The sequence below is a fragment of the Podarcis pityusensis genome, assembly GCF_964106645.2.
Source record: "Podarcis pityusensis genome assembly, chromosome: 4".
Lineage (NCBI taxonomy): Eukaryota > Metazoa > Chordata > Lepidosauria > Squamata > Lacertidae > Podarcis > Podarcis pityusensis.
In genome coordinates this window covers 96,597,899-96,616,161 of record NC_138027.1, presented here as the reverse complement: position 1 = coordinate 96,616,161, position 18,263 = coordinate 96,597,899, and the positions used below count along the sequence as shown (strand labels likewise).

Here is an 18,263-nt window from a genome sequence, read left to right as displayed (position 1 = left end):
TTTCGGCACCTGGTTCTCACAATGCTCTCATTCTGTTGAAACTTTATCGTTTCCAGGAAACTTGTTCCTATGATCACATGTTCTTCTTCCTCCTTTCTGAAGCTTCCAATGCAGTCTGTTTTGAAAGATGACCGTGGATGTCTACTATGTCTCTTGCATATGCCATTCATTATGAGATAGGTGGGTATCTTACAGTGGTACCTCGCAAGACGAATGCCTCGCAAGACAAAAAACTCGCTAGACGAAAGGGTTTTTTGGTTTTTGAGCTGCTTTGCAAGATGATTTTCCCTATGGGCTTGCTTCGCAAGACAGAAACGTCTTGCAAGTTTGTTTCCTTTTTCTTAACACCGTTAATACAGTTGCGACTTGACTTCGAGGAGCAACTCGTAGAACGCGGTGTGGTAGCCTTTTTTGAGGTTTTTAAAGACTTTGGTGATTTTTGAAGCTTTTCCAAAACTTTCCCGACACCGTGCTTCGCAAGACGACAAAACTCGCGGAACGAATTAATTTCGACTTGCGAGGCACCACTGTACTTCGAGTCTTAACTGCCTTTTTTAAACATATGCCTATTTAAACAGGATACCTATTCATGCCTTGACAAAGCGTGTTCTCCTTCATAGAGAGCACGTGTAGCGGTGGGGTCTGAACAGGCCACCCCTCTGTTGCTGGGCGGGTTAGTATGGATGACCATCTGCAGTGATTGGGCGGTTGTGTTACTGGGCAAATTTTGGTGTTGCCATTTAGGGGGACGGGCTAAAGGTTATAAAATCAAGTCACGCAGCACTGACTGGGCTCTTTTGCTGTGTGCATCGGATCACCCGCCCACCCTCCCTAATCTAGGGCTATTGCGTTGACCATGCTATGCCTGTCATGGGGTCGACTGCTTTTGGGGCCTGGTAGGAATTTTGTCCATTTGGCTGATTGGCTGGTGCCATTTGGTTTTTGCCTACTGTGTAGCAAATCGTCACAACTTGTAAGGTTGCGGTTAGGCATTGGTTAAAAAATTGGTTGGTGGAAGGGTAAAGGTTGACTGTGCCTGCCCCTCCAATGCTGCTGCTGCAAGGGAATTCCGTTAAAGGAATCCAGTGGCTTGCCATTCTTTCGTCCATACCCCTGAAGGGGGCTTAGGACCGCGCAAGCCCCTGGGAGCATGCGGGGGGGGATGAGGGTCTGGTGCCCGGCTCCATGCTCTCCCCGATATTGTTTTCCCTCACTGGCTTTCGCTGGAATGGGCGTGGGGACAGATGTTGTTGTTCTTTAGTCATTGCCGACTCTTTGTGACCCATGGACCAGAGCACGCCAGGCACTCCTGTCTTCCACTGCCTCCCGCAGTCTGGTCAAACTCATGCTGGTAGCTTCGAGAACACTATCCAACCATCTCGTCCTCTGTCGTCCCCTTCTCCTTGTGCCCTCCATCTTTCCCAACATCAGGGTCTTTTCCAGGGAGTCTTCTCTTCTCATGAGGTGGCCAAAGTATTGGAGTCTCAGCTTCACGATCTCTCCTTCCAGTGAGCACTCAGGGCTGATTTCCTTAAGAATGGATCGGTTTGATCTTCTTGCCGTCCATGGGACTCTCCAGAGTCTCCTCCAGCACCATAGTCATAACCAATGCCTAAGCAACCACTCACATTTATGTATTTTAATAAAGTTGTGGCCAAAATTATGCCAAAAACCTTAAACAAAAATTATGCGTGAATTGTGAATTATTTAGGGGTGGCTTGGGGGACCTCAACACGCAAAGTCATCCCAGGACTTTTCCACTGCCATTTCCACATCCTCGTGAAGCCGCTCACCCTCTTGTTAATTTTTCCCATTCTACTGACACCCCCCCTCACCCAGCTTTGACAAAACAGAGGACCAAATGATACATGCCAAATTTTTCGTTTTACATATTGCAGCAGCAGAAATGTGTTGAGCAATGAAGAAGCATGCAGAAACAATTATCTCTTCGTGCCTTATTAGGATCTTAGCTGCTGTGACAGATAAACTAGGGGGGAAACGTCAAACAATTTGCTATGTGAATGATGCAGCGGTTTATGGGAGAGTTTTCTTGGACTCTCCTTGTCACCTGAGCAATGACTACATGCAAGGTCAGACCTTAAAGGCACCTACTTCGTAAGGTCCACATATGCCCCAACTTGCCTTAGGTAGAGGCCATCCCAACAGCAAGAGAAATCCATTGCCTGGTTATTTTATTTTTCAGTTTCCTAACGGGGGGGGGGGTATACTCCTCCTGCCTCCTCAGTGCAACACAAAGGAAATTGGAAATACTCAACATCCATCTCTCCTACTAACTATAGTGGTAGCTCAGGTTAAGTACTTAATTCGTTCCGGACCCCTGCCATATGCCTTCAGCAGACACTTGCGTCCAAGTAAATAATTGTTCTATATATTTCTCAAAAAGGGCTGTCCAAACTGGTGGGAGCAGGCCAATACAGTGGTACCTCGGGTTAAGTACTTAATTCGTTCTGGAGGTCTGTTCTTAACCTGAAACTGTTCTTAACTTGAAGCACCACTTTAGCTAATGGGGCCTCCTGCTGCCACCGCGCCGCCGGAGCACGATTTCTGTTCTCATCTTGAAGCAAAGTTCTTAACCCGAGGTACTATTTCTGGGTTAGCAGAGTCTGTAACCTGAAGCGTCTGTAACCTGAAGCGTCTGTCACCCGAGGTACCACTGTATAGACATTCCAGTTCACAATGGCCTAGTACAAAGAGGCACTCTACTTCTTGGATATTTTTGTTGAGGGTCCAAATCTAGGGTGACTGAAAAGCTTGCCTTGAATGAGTGGGTAGTGCCAGGTGTCTCCATAACTACCAGTATTTTGTGCAGGATTTGCCATCGGACTGCCCAGCTGCAGCATCAACTCCCCTGTCAACTTCTCCCTGTATATATATTTTCAGGGAGCATATGGTTGATGGTATTACTCAGCGAACAGATGTGTCTTTACGATGCCTACAATTTCTACCATGCGTTCAAGAGACAAGGAGTTAGTCTATAAATGAAGTTTGGTAGTGCTTGATAAGGTCATTATCCTGGCCATTTTCATTATACATGACACCAGGCTGGTGGACCCAGAGAACCTGGGACCATATATCTGAGGAAGGCCACATTTTTATGTGTTGAAGTGTGTAGATTGGGCTGTTAAGACCACCTGATTTATTGCTGTTTTTACGGGGCCTCTGCTATGCTAGGATGATGGGTAACATGGCAATACGTTTCATTAATATCCCATAATGGAGTATTTATGATGCCACCATTGACTCATGGAGGCATATTTTATATCTCTGCATAGTAAGTTAAAAAGCTGGATAGTCACGAGTTTAGTGCAAGGGAATAATAATAATATTTTTTAAATGTTCCATTGCACAAGCACGGAACATGCTAGAAAGAAGTGAGGGAAACCTCTGAGACTGGGAAAGCAACTGCGTCAACAAGGGAATCTAGAAAAGGATCCAAAGTGATAAAATAATGAAGAAATCAATTGTCATTAAAGGTTGTGAAGGGGGAAGTTTCACTCTCCCTGATAGTGCTGATAGCAAAATTTGGCATGAATGCTGTCTGGTATTGTCGCAGTGGGCATTCCATATTTACACCAGAAATCATAATTTTGAGACTCTTCTTCTCGTCAGGGTTTCTAGAGCCAAGCAGGCACCTCAGCTTTTGAGTGATGCCCAACATTTCTATATGTAAAAAACAGCCCTGTGCCATCCTAAAGATCACAAACTTATTGTGGAGAAAAGCTTTTCAGAACTATAGTCCGCCTTTCTGAGCTGGAGCCAGCCAGGGCATGTCTGAAATGGGGTGTGCAGGAAGCTGATTTTCAGCTATTCAGTGGAAAGAAGTGCTTTGAAAGAGGTCTCTATGTCTTCAAAAGCTCCTCTCAAAGTGCTATCTTAACCTGTGCTTCAAAACTGATTTTGCCTTTTGGCCAAGCCCTGCCGATATCTACCCCAAACATGACACAGAATTGCAGAATCGTAGAGTTTGAAGGGAACCCGTGTGGGTCATCTAGTCCAACCCCAGCAATGCAGGAATCGCAACTAAAGCATCCATAACAGGTGGCCAGTGGGACATCAGGTGGGTGTGGCTTGGCTGAAAAGGCACCAGGAACCAAATGTGAGGCCTAGCTGGCCCAATCAGGCCATAGGACAGAGGTTCTCCTCTCATGGAGAACTGAGGGGGGACAATGGAGGGTGTATATGAATGATAAAAAATTGTTTTTATATGCGAAAACTGCAGCAAGGATATTGTTAGCCCAAAGATGGAAGCAAGAAGAAATGCCAACCAAAGAAGAGTGGCAAGGGAAATTGATGAACTATGCTGAGGTGGCGAGATTCACTGGGAAAATTCGGAACCAGCAGGACCAGACTTTCCTAAAGGAATGGAAGAAGTTTTCGATATATTTGGAAAGCGACTGTAACCAATTGACATCGCTTGTAGGGTTAAAAGAAGTTTTGCAAGGAGTAATATATAAATTCTTGTGAAAAGAATTAAGAATAGGTATTAAGAGTTGAATTTATAACAATAACTATAGCAACAAAATGCATAAATAGAAACCATTTTAGAAAACCATCAGTTGAGTTTGAAGGAAGTCTTAGGCTGTGATGCCAAAGATTTTGAAATGATGTTTAAAAGGATGATATGCTGGAAAATATGTGTAAAAACCAATAAAAAAATTATTATTAAAAAGAGGAAGACCACTAGAGAGGTCACCCAAAGGAATATTCTGGCCAATGAAGATTTTAAATTCGCATTATGAAGCAATCAAAGCAAGAATCGCTTTAAACCCCATGTGTAAAAATGCTCTCAAAGCTGGCGCTGTTTTGGTTAGTGCCCGTCCCACAGTTAATGAAACGGTAATAATTTTACAAGTCAGTGAGTGGATTTACATAACTCATTAGAGAAATGAAACGCTTAGGCCAGACACTGTTCCAAAGGTTTCTGGGTTTTTTTGCATCAAGGGAGCTTGCATTCCACTTTGCTTCCAACCCACCCCTGGAATGCCGCTGGGTTGTTCTTTTTTTCCATTCCATGTGCCAGGTTGCCAAAGAGCCTCCGGTGTGTCTTGTTACACAATACCCAGGGTGGTGAAAGTAATCGGACTCTGGAAATAGGGCCTGCCACTCAAGTTTCAGTGTAAATACAAAGTAACCGTAGCAGGTGCCCCTTTGTTCAAAGATCTCATCACCTGGCGTTTGAACCTCAGAGGAATACATGCAACTTAAAGGGCTGCATTCATCTGCAAGACAATGGCAAGAGTATGGTTCTTCAAACCTCCTTTGTCTCTTGCAGAAAAACAAGGGTATGTTGGGAGCAGCCAGGACTCGAACCAGATCTGTGTGCTGCTGCCCCTGGTGCTCAGGAACTCGACTACAGAGGCTAAAATGACCTTGCCAACAAAGGTCCGTATAGTTAAAGCTATGGTTTTCCCAGTAGTGATGTATGGAAGTGAGAGCTGGACCATAAAGAAGGCTGATCGCCGAAGAATTGATGCTTTTGAATTATGGTGCTGGAGGAGACTCTTGAGAGTCCCATGAACTGCAAGATCATCAAACCTCTCCATTCTTAAGGAAATCAGCCCTGAGTGCTCACTGGAAGGACAGATCGTGAAGCTGAGGCTCCAATACTTTGGCCACCTCATGAGAAGAGAAGACTCCCTGGAAAAGACCCTGATGTTGGGAAAGATGGAGGGCACAAGGAGAAGGGGATGACAGAGAACAAGATGGTTGGACAGTGTTCTCGAAGCTACTAACAGGAGTTTGACCAAACTGCGGGAGGCAGTGGAAGACAGAAGTGCCTGGCGTGCTCTGGTCCATTGGGTTACGAAGAGTCGGACACGACTAAATGACTAAATAACAACAATCCTCTCAAATAACAGCTCCATCCACTTAGACATCCCAGTGATCCGGCCTGAAGCCTGCCTATAAATGGTTCCAAGGCAGACCTCAGTGCCTGGACAACAATTAGATCAACAGCCTTGGTCTTTTAGGTGCCTACATTCCTAAATTTTCTTGTCTACTCCTTAGTCTGTCTCTCGGAGCGTTTACTGGGGAGCATTCCTCTCTCCCTGAAATTGTAATCGTGTGGAGAAGAAAGCAAGGCCTAGAATGGCTGTGAGTTCTACTTCACAGCGGGCATTCCTTTATTTTAAGAAGTCCTCTTTGAAAATCCATCTGATTTAAAGATAAAGAATGATCAGTTGGTTGCATTTCTTTGCCGCTTTTAATTCACATAAATCCCAAAGCGGCTGACAAACAATAAAGAGCAAGAACCAGAACCATAAGAAAGGAAGGCAGGAGGTTAACACTGAGCAGGCTTACACACCACCTGGTCACCAGCTTCCCCACTATGGAGAGATGTCTTCTATTTTTACATTAGCACCATACACATATAAATTATCATAAGCAGATTTTTTGAAACTCTGTGTCTTTTGCTATTGTTGCCGCCTTTCCTCTATTTTTGGCAGTATAGAAATGGCCACGTTCTTAGCAGAGTGACTGGAATAAAGCAGATGGGAGTCCAAAGAGAAAAGGAAATGATAATACTTTACTGAGACAAACTGAACAAGAGCAGTATATAATGTGAAAGAAGGTCACCCTGGTGTTGCAGCCGCTTCAACACATGGGAGAGATGGATTTATTTATTTATTCAAGACAGCTTGGATGGTGTCCAATGCCATCAGACAAGTAGCTTTCATGGATCCTCGCACAAATAGTTTTTAATAGAGATTTAGTCTATATCCTTTCTCAGTCCACATCATCAAAGTTCCTATCTAGATCTCCTTCCCATAACTTACAGAAACCCTCTATTCCTATTTGAAGTTACTTCATATATACAGTGGTACCTCGGGTTAAGTACTTAATTTGTTCCGGAGGTCCGTTCTTAACCTGAAACTGTTCTTAACCTGAAGCACCACTTTAGCTAATGGGGCCTCCTGCTGCCGCCACACCGCCGGAGCCCGATTTCTGTTCTCATCCTGAAGCAAAGTTCTTAACCTGAAGCACTATTTCTGGGTTAGCGGAGTCTGTAACCTGAAGCGTATGTAACCTGAGGTACCACTGTAAATTCATACTTCTGCACCCATGGTTGTCTATTTCCTAGTACAGTGGTACCTCGGGTTAAGAACTTAATTCGTTCTGGAGGTCTGTTCTTAACCTGAAACTGTTCTTAACTTGAGGTACCACTTTAGCTAATGGAGCTTCCCACTGCCACCGCACCGCCGGAGCACAGTTTCTGTTCTCATCCTGAAGCAAAGTCCTTAACCCGAGGTAATATTTCTGGGTTAGCGGAGTCTATAACCTGAAGCGTATGTAACCTGAGGTACCACTGAACTGACATGGTAGACACCATTTTATTGTCTTAAAAGTAATTTGTAAACCAGAAGCATTCCTTCTTGGGATTTTAACTAACGATATACCAAGAGAAAGATTATTTCTATACACAGCTACGGCAGCTAGGGTACCTGAAATATACTCAGAGTCGCAAAGTGATTTCATGCTCTTTATTCAGCTCATAGTGGTGAGGAGGAATGAATGAAAGTCCCCTCAAAGTATCTGCTTTATATACATTATTTACACAATGGGCTGCACATGATTGGCTAATTCTGGAATTCTACTGTAAGCCAATCAGGTTGTGGATTCACTTCTATCTGGAGCATGATTGGGTGGTTCCTGCCAACCAATCATACTGCTGCATTGTTCTAGGACCAATCAGACTGCTGCATTCTGAATCCTATTCAACTCAGTACATAACAGTACCAGTAGCCAAGTACTGGAAAAGTGAACAAATCCCTACTAGAGTAGAATGGGAATTAAAGTTAAGTGAGTACTTGGAACTCACAAAAATGACCAAATTATTAAGGAATAAACCAATTGATATAGTCCAAAAGGAGTGGGAATGCTTTAACACTTATCTAATGAGATAAGGTTCAACAAGCAAATTTGGTTGTGCCTAAAATAAATCCGTAAATAGTAAAAAATGTTTCCTTATACCAAGATGAGGACATGAATTGAAATACAGGGAAAAACTGTATCAGATAGATAGAATGAATCATGGTGAGATAGAAGGAAGTTGAAAATAAATAAAATAACAAAAGAGATCTATTCCAAAAGGGAAAGTACTTTGTTTGAGAACTGATGTTTTGGGATAGTATTGTATAGTTAATTTCACTTCATTTTTGTCCATGTTTTTTTCCCTTATTGTTTCTGTTCTTGCTTTGTTTCTTTGTTTTCTGTAGATGTGTTTGTTATGTCGAGTCTTGTTTGTATTTGCACAAAACTCAGTAAAAAAAGGTAATTTGTAAATTGAGACTGTCAGGTAACCAATTGGTGGGAAAGGGACTTCAGTAACCTGGTTAATCATTAGACAAAGTGATAGAAAATATAGTTGAATGCAACTGTGTTTTACACAGCTTGTCATAGATTGCCATCTTTAATTTGTGAGAAATGTGTTAGATGATTAATCAGGCTGATCAGTCAATAAATGTTTTCCGTCCCCTATGCATGTTTTTTAGAGAATCTCCAAGGAAGCCAATAAATAACCGCTTATTAACATGACAACAGGCTGATTTCTGTCAGTCCTGGGCCACCTCACTGGGAACTTTGCTTAGGGATGGAAGTATAGTCAGGACAACGGAGCTGAAACACAGACCCTCTGGTGGACTGAATTGATGGTCCATTTATGCAAAAGACATCTACCAGCGCAGTTCCCCATCCCATGGAGCAAGGTTGGCTCTACCATTAGGCAAAGGTGACTACCTTGGACTGCAGCTACTGAGGAATCGTGCTGGCAGAGCATTCCCACCACAACTACACCAATGGGACAAAGCACACCCACCCTCGACTGTCCTGAGAAAACTCCCCAATCCTGATTGTATTCTATTCTTCGGAAGGTTTACAAGAAGAAAAATAAATAAATAAATCTTCGAAAAGCTCAAGATTAGACATGGAAGTCAGCTACATTAGCACAAAAAAAGGGCATTTTAAATGTGTTATAAACATGCAACCCCAGATGGCGCTGTAGAGCACAAAACTTTTCTATGCGATTTTACATATTGTTTTTCTTTTATTTTGATATAATGATTTAATTTATAACTTATTTATAGCGTGTTTTTTCCTGCGGGTAGATCCACCCATGGATGCAGAAAGCGTTTTTTTATATAAAAAAATCAAGACTCCTTATGCTCTACTCTGCTTCCTCTTTCTTCCTGCCCAGAGCGGCCCTGTCCTCTGCTTGCACCTCAGAGCTAGAACATCACAAGAGGCTGGGCTTCAGCAGCAGCAGCCACTACTCCTCCTCGCCTGGTGTCGAGCAGCTGCTATGAGCTGCCCAAGGGAGGAATCCGGCAGCAGCAGCCACAGAGAGATCGTGGAGAGGCAATGGGATGCTCCCTCACAGCTGCCACTGCTAATAATAATAATAATAATAATAATAATAATAATAATAATAATAATTTTATTATACCTTGCGCTTCCCGGTTTAAAAACTGGGCTCAGGGCAGCTAACAGCAAAGCGTGTTCTCATTAAAGAGAGAGCACGTGTTGCGGATGGGGCCAGACAAAACATCCTCAGTTGCCAGCCAGGCTGTTGCAAGGGAATTGAATTGATTGGTGACTGTTGTTACTGGGGTAAATTGGATGTTGCCAAGTAAGGGGTGGAGTCAGAGGTTATTTATACTGGGTCCACAGCTTGTTCCTTTCTCTTTCGCTGTGGACACCGGATCACCCGCCCGCCCTCCCTTGTTTGGGCTTCGCTCTGACCTTGCTATTGCCTGTCATGGGGTCGTCCGCCTTGGTGCGGGGGCCTAGTAGGAATTTTTCCTTTTGGCTGATTAGTGTGTGCCAATTGGGTTTTGCTTACTACGTAGCAAATCGTCACAACTTGTAAGGTTGGCGGTTAGGCATTGGTTAAATTGGTTGGTGGAGGGGTATGGATTGGCTGTGCCTACCCCTCCAATGCTGCTGCGGAATGGGAATTCCGTTAAAGGAATTCTGGGGCTTACCATCCCCTTGTCCAAACCCCTGGAATCGGGTGCGGGCCGTGTAAGACCCCAAGGCGCAGGCAGGGAGGAACTGAAGGGTCTGTAACGCAGCCCCAGTTGCCCTGCTTGTTCCTCCACACTGACTTACGCTGGAATCCGGGAGTCAGTGCTATCCCCCAAGGCGGGGGGGATAGCTAGTCATAACCAATGCCTACGCAACCACTCACAATTTTGTATGATAATAAAAGTTGTGGCCAAAATTATGCCAAAAACCTTAAACAAAAATTATGTGTGATGTGTGAGTTATTGGGGTAGGGATGATTTGGGGGACCTCAGCACGCAAATATAAAACATTGATTAAAATGTGACTTAAAAACAGCATAAAAACCGCATAAAATACAACATAATGCAGCATCAATAAAATTCAAAAATTCAGGGGTCATTTTAGGAGGGGGGAAACCCCAATCAGTAAGCATCAAATGATCACCAGGGCTAACTGGCCAAGTTGGTCCTACTAAGGCCAGAAAGGAGACCCGGGAAGAGTTTAAATGTGGGATTCTAGAAGGGTTTCTTCATGGAAAAGGGAAAAGGGGATCAGGCTAATTCAAATGGAAGGCCAGGCAGAATAGCTCTGTCTTACAGGCCCTGCGGAATGAAATCAAGTCCTGCAGGGCCCTAGTCTCGTGGGACAGAGCATTCCACCAGGTTGGAGTCGTCACTGAAAAAGCCCTGGCCCTGGTGGAGGATAGTCTGGCTTCTTTACGGCCCGGGACTGCCATTGGCGCTGCCGCCACTCAAGGGAACTGAAATGTTGAGGGAGTCGGAGGCAGAGGCAGATTTAGGGGAGCGCAGCCCTTTCCAGTCACACTGGGTTCAGAGCCTTGCAGGTGCTGCCAGAGGCGGAGCTAGCTGCTATGGCACCTGGAGCGGCGTGCACCCAGGGGTGGGGCTAGCCACCCATGGGGATGGAGCTGGCATCCCAGGGGGCAGGGCGAGCGTCCCAGGGGCGGGGCACACATCCCAGGGGGGTTGGGCGAGCATTCCAGGGGGTGTGCTGGCCACCTCGCATGTCCCGGGGGTGCCACCCGCAGCGTTCTGGGTGGGTGGTGCCCGTGACGAGCATCGGGGGCGGCACGGCGATGTCACCCCCCCTCAGGGATGGCACCCGGGGTGGACCGCACCCACCTCTCCCATCTTTCTCCATCTCTGGGTGCTGCAGGAGACACCACAACTATTATATAGAATGAATAGCAAGAGGTTAAGGGGGGCAAATTTTGGCATTGCACAGGACACTGCTGAAATTTGAGGCTGTTGGAGGGAAGTTAAGACAGCAAACATGGAGAAGAAGTGGAACATTTTTGTCACCTGTTCAAGGCTTTGTTTTATTCACCTGGGATTTTCAGGTTGTTTAGTTTCCTGCTTGCTTATTTACATGCTTCATGTTTAGTAAAGTGTGCATTTTTTATTATTAATCTCACTTCCCCTACAAAATTATTTTGTAAACCACTTTGGGAGGCTGTATACCTGGAAAACAGTACAGTGGTACCTCGGGTTAAGTACTTAATTCGTTCCGGAGGACTGTTCTTAACCTGAAACTGTTCTTAACCTGAAGCACCATTTTAGCTAATGCGGCCTCCTGCTGCCGCCATGCCGCCGGAGCACGATTTCTGTTCTCATACTGAAGCAAAGTTCTTAACCTGAAGCACAATTTCTGGGTTAGCGGAGTCTGTAACCTGAAGCATATGTAACCTGAAGCGTATGTAACCTGAGGTACCACTGTATACAAAAGCCTTAAAATAAATCTCTCAATGCCTCACAGGCTCTTGAAAAGACTGAAGGTCTCCAGAGATACATCATTTTCGCTCTTCACCTGAGATCAACTGTAGTACCCTTTCCCACAGCCAGCTCACTCATATTTGTGTTGGAACATGGAGGGCACTTTCTGAGACCTCAGAACTGAACCCCCCCCCCCCAAAAAAGTGCTTTGACATCAATGGAGTCCACAAGCAACTGGAGAAGAGGGAACCAAGAATGGACCAAGCTGGAGAACATGTGAAGATTGAAGCTTACAAATTAGGAGTAAGAAGTGTAGAAACCACTTTGTTCAGCAGAGAAATAGTCTTTTCAGAAACCAAAACTGAAGTAGGCCTGAACACAGGACAACATCAAATGGCTATGGTTATTTCTATAGAAGAACAGCTGGAACATCTGGATGTTAGGAGTCGAAAGGGACTTGACTTACTGCATGGGAAGAGAAAATACGAGCCCCCAGCCCTGACCATCTGTCCATCACAGGAGAAAGAAAAGAAAAGAAAACCATGAGGTATAAGCATTTTCCTTTTGGAACATGTCTGCCACAGCAGCCTGATTTGTCCAGGAAAAAATACTATAAACAGTGTGTGCCGTTCATGTCTCTCCCTACCTCCCATTGCAATTACCACTCCACTTAACATGGAAGTTGGTACCACATAAAACAGACGAGAGTTTCCCTAAGATTCTTGTGTATATTTGCACAGAGATACTTGGCAATTTCCTTTTCAAGAAAAGACAGTTTTAAAAATTGGCCTTGAACATGAGATCTGTAAATGGAAGGAGGTTTTGCTGCTGCCTCCTGCTACAGCCTCCTAAAAGGCCTCTCAATGTTCTGGAGTCATCCTGAGAGGGACAGAATCACAGAGTTGGAAGGGACCACAGGGATCATCTAGTCAACCCCTCTGCAATGCATGACTCGTTCACCCAATGTGGGGCTCGAAGCCACAACCCTGAGATTAAGAGTCTCATGCTGTGCCAACTGAGCTATCCCACATCACCAAAGCACATGTGGGGCTGCAAAGGGAATTTTTGCTGTTCCTGTTATTTAGTAGCATTGATTGTTGTTGTGGGTGGTAGTCCTAATAGTATTCTTCTTGCCGGTTGTTGCTGCCATTGCTAATGTATATTATAATTTACCATATTTTTCGCTCTATAGGACGCACTTTTTCCCCTCCAAAAATGAAGGGGAAATGTGTGTGCGTCCTATAGAGCGAATGCAGGCTCCTTGGCTTCAGCGATAGCAACGCGAAGCCTCCAAAGCGCAGAGGGAGCTCCGACCCCTCTCCTTCTCCAGGCTTCAGGGATAACCGCCTGGAGCCTTTGGAGCGCAGCGCGAGTTCCTGCTGCGCTCCAAAGGCTTAAGGTGGCTATCAGCGACGCGCCTGTCATGCGAAGCCGGAGAAGGAACAGAAGGGTCTCCTTCTGTTCCTTCATCCCGCTGCCGTGAAGAGGCTTGGCGCGGTTATCCCAGAAGCCAGAACAGCCACACGGTATCCCAGAAGCCAGATCCCTCTTGCTGTTCCGGCTTCTGGGATTCAGAATAATTTTTTCTTGTTTTCCTCCTCCCAAAACTAGGCACGCCCTATGGTCCGGTGTGCCCTATGGAGCGAAAAATACGGTAGTTATTGGTTGGTGGCATTGTTACCTATTTCTGCTATTTACATTGTGCTTTTATTAACTTATTTATTGATTAATTTATAAACCACTTCCCAGCTAAATGTTTCCAAAGCGATGTACGATAAACAAAATGTATGATAGAAATAAATACACAGCAGTTTAAAAGCAAAAAAGGTTTTCAATATATTTGGATTAGATGTGTACATTATTATACACATACCAATTTCGTGACATTCAGATTCACAACCCTTCTATGATGTCTTGATCTATGTACAATCATACCTCGGGTTATAGCCATTTCAGGTTGCGCTTTTTTGGGTTGCGGACTGTTGAAACCCAGAAGTACCGGAATGGGTTGCTTCTGGGTTTCGGCAGTCGCGCATGCACAGAAGCACTAAATCGTGCTTTGCGCATGCACAGAAGGGCAGAATCGCGACCTGTGCGTGTGCAGACGCAGTGCTGCGGGTTGCGAATGTACATCCTGCACGGATCACGTTTGCAACCCCCGCGTCCACGGTATTCTCTTTGGGATCTTTTGATCAGTAGCGAAGGAAGCTGCTCGGGCGCCTGGGGTGGCGTGCCCAGGGACAGGGCGCACCACAGGGCCTCCGGAGTCTGCCTGCCTCCTACTACTTAGCCGCCCTACAGCTGGGGGGGAGGCAGCAGGCAGACCGTTCGGGGCAGAGTGGAGCCTGCGGGCACCCAAGCCAGCTGCATCACTCCCAGGAGAGACGCATTGCTCGGGCGCATTGCAGGCCCCGCGGTGAGTGCCACCCGGCATTTTGTCACATACACTCCCCCAGTGGTGACACCTGGTGCGGACCACACCCACCGCACCCCCCTTCCTCCACCCCTGCTTTTGATACATATGTATCAAAACACACACATTTAAGTGTGTTTCATGCACAAGGGTCACACACTGCTTATGGCTCCTTTTGGACTTAGAACAGTATCTTCTCCTTCCTCCATGAAATATGAACTCCACTCAGTTGTCACAGGCTGGTCCATACTATTAAAAAGTGTAACACAGAGACTGCTAAAGACGCATGCCTGAGTTCCACTTCCCTCCAACATTATAATTTAAGGTGTCTTTGCATGGCTTCTGCTAGAAGTGAAACTGCAAGCAACACCAAGCATGAAAGATGTGCTGATGGGCGTGCACACAGGAGAAAGAATTAGAAGTCAGGTTGTCTCCTCCATCAGCAAGGGTCAAGGCCTAGTTCACACATACGCGTGTAAATAATTTTGTGTGGCCTTCCAACCTAAAGTGAGTGTGAGTGTATGCTTGAACACCCATAATACAACTCCTTGCAAGTAGGAAACATGCTCAGCCAAGAGAAGGGACATTTACTTCTATATATTTGTGTAATTCTATAAAGATGAACTATAAGTATTTCTTTATAATCACCTCTACATTTGTAACCTTTGGAGATACTCCTGAATCTTCTGTTTTCCCATAGGTGAAAATCAGTGATTTTTGTGGTACTTGTAGGTGAAAATCAGTGATTTTGTGGTACTTGTACATCGTTTCAGTTGTTCTGTTGACGTAGATATTTACACGACCACCAGATTATTTTTAAGTAATAAAAGCAGAACACCACATGTATGGGCAGTCCACAATATTAGCTGTGCACAAAACAAAGTATTCCAGTATGTACATTTCTTTCCAATCCGGCATCACATTTTTCAGCTGCCCACATCCCTTAACTGTTAAATATATTGGAATTTGATACTTCTTTACATCTGGCCATTTTGCCAAAATCTTTCTCAATTATATGGGAATTCTATCCTTCCTTCCATCTGGTCATTTTAAAGTTTATGCATTTTACAGGGCAATCCTATGCATGTCTACTTAGAAGTAAGTCTCATTGGGTTCAATGAGACTTATTCCCAGGTCAGCATGTGCAGGATGGCTGTCTTAGACATTTATGGATCCATTGGGATATGGAATTTTGGAATGAATGAACTCTGTTCTCATTTGCACTGATGATCTGGAGGGGGAAAGAAAGCCAGGAGCCTGCCACATTCAAATAGCTTAAATGGGAAGAAATGAATTTAATATAGCTGCTAAGCGCTTTTATGTGCAATGGTGTTTATAATGGAACTCCTTTATTTGAACTATTGCATATGATAGAGATACCGAAGAGAATCATCTTGGTGGGCAATGGTGGAGAGAATTGGCTCATGAAGTATGAGAATAAAACACCAGCTGGAATTTCTTTCTAAGCATTTGGCTCGCTAACAATGGAAAGACCTTTCGGTGACCTGAACTAGATCAGCTGTTGAAAAGCAACTTGTAGCATCTGAACAGAATTCAAAAGCTATTGCTGAACTCCTTTGCAGTACTGACTGGCACCCAAAAAGTTCAAGTGCTCCAGTAGAATACCTCTCTTATTGATTTCAAGTAGTGCAAATTAAACAACGTATCTTGGTTGGATTAAATGCAATGTTCAAAAGGGAACACGAATTGCATTGCATACTCTGGACATGAATACAAATTAGAGAAGCATAAGGACAGTAAAAAGGCTCTAGTACACCCCCAGAAAGTCATCTCTGGAAGATTGGGGGCTTGGGGGCTGCAGGGTAAAGGAAGGGAAGGTCCTGATGCATCTGCTAGCGCATGATGCTGGATCTTGTCTTCGCTGCACACAGCACATAAGCCATTCCACGATTATAAAAACCAAAATAACAATTATACCCATGCAATTCCAGACAAATGATATTTCAAAACAAATGATCACTCCTGCAGGCAAATGCTATCTCAGCTTCTAAATTTTTGAAGCCATTTTCTTTCATTAATGTCGAATAATGACATCCTATGCATAATATATTATCAGCTGGCAAGTTGCACTCCCCACACCGCTAACTAATCATCACCTATACGAAGAAAATTTTCTCCAAAATTTTGATGCCCAAATTACTCATACAGGACACTCTGTAAAATACAACGTATACAGTGTCCTACTTTTCAGGTGAACCACAGATAGATGGGCAGATGAAGCTGGAATCTTATACAGTGGTACCTCGGGTTAAGAACTTAATTCGTTCTGGAGGTCCGTTCTTAACCTGAAACTGTTCTTAACCTGAGGTACCACTTTAGCTAATGGGGCCTCCTGCTGCTGCCGCCGTGCAATTTCTGTTCTCATCCTGAAGCAAAGTTCTTAACCCGAGGTACTATTTCTGGGTTAGCAGAGTCTGTAACCTGAAGTGTCTGTAACCTGAAGCGTCTGTAACCCGAGGTACCACTGTATTTTGCTTTTAAACAAGCTGTAGGCATAGTTTTTTATACTGCCAAACCTTGATCTCTAGATAATGAAGTCTCAAAATTTGGGGCACACACTTCAGCCAAAGTTAAGCGGTTTTAAGCCCAATTTAGCACATTTACGGGGCACTCCTGTGATTTTTACTTGGAAGTAAGTCGCACTAGGTTTAGTGGGCTTCATTCTCAGGTAAGTGTTGATAGGATTGCAGCTTCAATCTCTCTGCCACTGGGATATTAGTCTCCAATAAACACAAAAGGCCAGTCTTTTCTGTTGGAAAAGCTACCTTCAAGGTGTTCAGTGAAGTCCTTTAAAAAGTCCTTTAAAACTTTTTGTTGTTTGCAAAACTAATTTCTCCATTTAGAAAAGGGCACAAGAAACATTTATATTATTGGCTTACATAAGTTGCCTACAAAAGTGGTTTATTAATAAATATAGGCGTGCTCTGGTCCATGGGGTCACGAAGAGTCGGACACGACAAAACAACAACAGCAACAACTTTGACAGAAGTCCAGCAAAATTATATGTAAAATTAGTTCCAACTTCAGTCACACCTTGGAAGTCGAACAGCTTAGTTCTCAAACGTTTTGGCTCCTGAACGTCACAAACCCAGAAGTGACTGTTCTGGTTTGTGAACTATTTTTGGAAGCCGAACATCTGACGGAGCTTCCGCAGCTTCCTGCAGCCAATCAGAAGCCGCGCTTTGGTTTTCGAACACTTTGGAAGTTGAATGGACTTCCGGAACAGATTCCATTCGACTTCCAAGGTACGACTGTATATTCAAGATCTATGTGCCATTGTGAACAAAAAAAAACCTGTCAATAATAAGAACCCTGGAAACTGCTCTTAAATAAGCAGGTAGTTTGACAATATACCTTAGATTATACGCTTCCAGAAACCTTCAGTGCCCCTGCATGTGAATACAGGAAGTGAGGTCATATTGCTCGCCCAGTCAGTGTTGAGCACACTGTAGTCTCCACCCCCTTGATGTCCACGCATTGGCATGGATATCTAAATTGATGGAGCTTATGCATGTGTGTCAGAGGTCCCTGCATGGACATCTAGAGGTGGGGGTCAGTGATGTGCTTGATGGCAGCAATGACAGCAGTGGCCCCACTTCCTGGTAATTGTGTGGAGCACACTTCCCATTATTCGCATGGAGTATCCTTCACGCAACCGTTTCTGTAGCCATGTCTGCCAGGTCCCATAAATTGCATTGCCAAGCTGCACACACAAAAGCAATACAAAGGCGAAGATCGTGTTACGGGTGTGGGTGATGGATGACATCTTTATGTGCTCACAGTCTTGAAGTCCTTCAGAATGAACAACGGCCTAGATACGGTTTCTCTACGACTCAGGAACAAAGGAGAAATAACTAAACATTTTGTCTCCATTTTAATTTTATTTAGCTATGTCATCTTAAGAAACACATACTGGGACGTAATTCAAAAGGGTGCAGTTTCTAAGACTATTGCAGAATATAGTGTGTTGTCCTATTGTTTCCACACGCTCATGAGAAATGTGGAGTTCCCCTGGCTTTCCCCCCCCCCCCGGAAGAAAAGCCACAGAGTCGTCATGGCAACACTATCTATGT

At 44.4% G+C, this 18,263-nt stretch overlaps 1 long non-coding RNA gene across 3 annotated transcripts in view; it reads right to left on the bottom strand.

Annotated features, from left to right (window-relative positions):
• The window catches only part of LOC308475925, a 120,075-nt gene that overhangs the window by 56,576 nt on the left and 45,236 nt on the right, over window positions 1–18,263 (bottom strand). The window contains exon 3 of one of the 3 annotated variants that reach the window (XR_013985543.1): window positions 17,934–18,044. The exons of the other annotated variants lie outside the window; for them this stretch is intronic. This is a non-coding gene — a long non-coding RNA (uncharacterized lncRNA). Of the gene's footprint in view, window positions 1–17,933; window positions 18,045–18,263 lie in introns of those variants that run through there. 3 annotated transcript variants of the gene reach the window in all.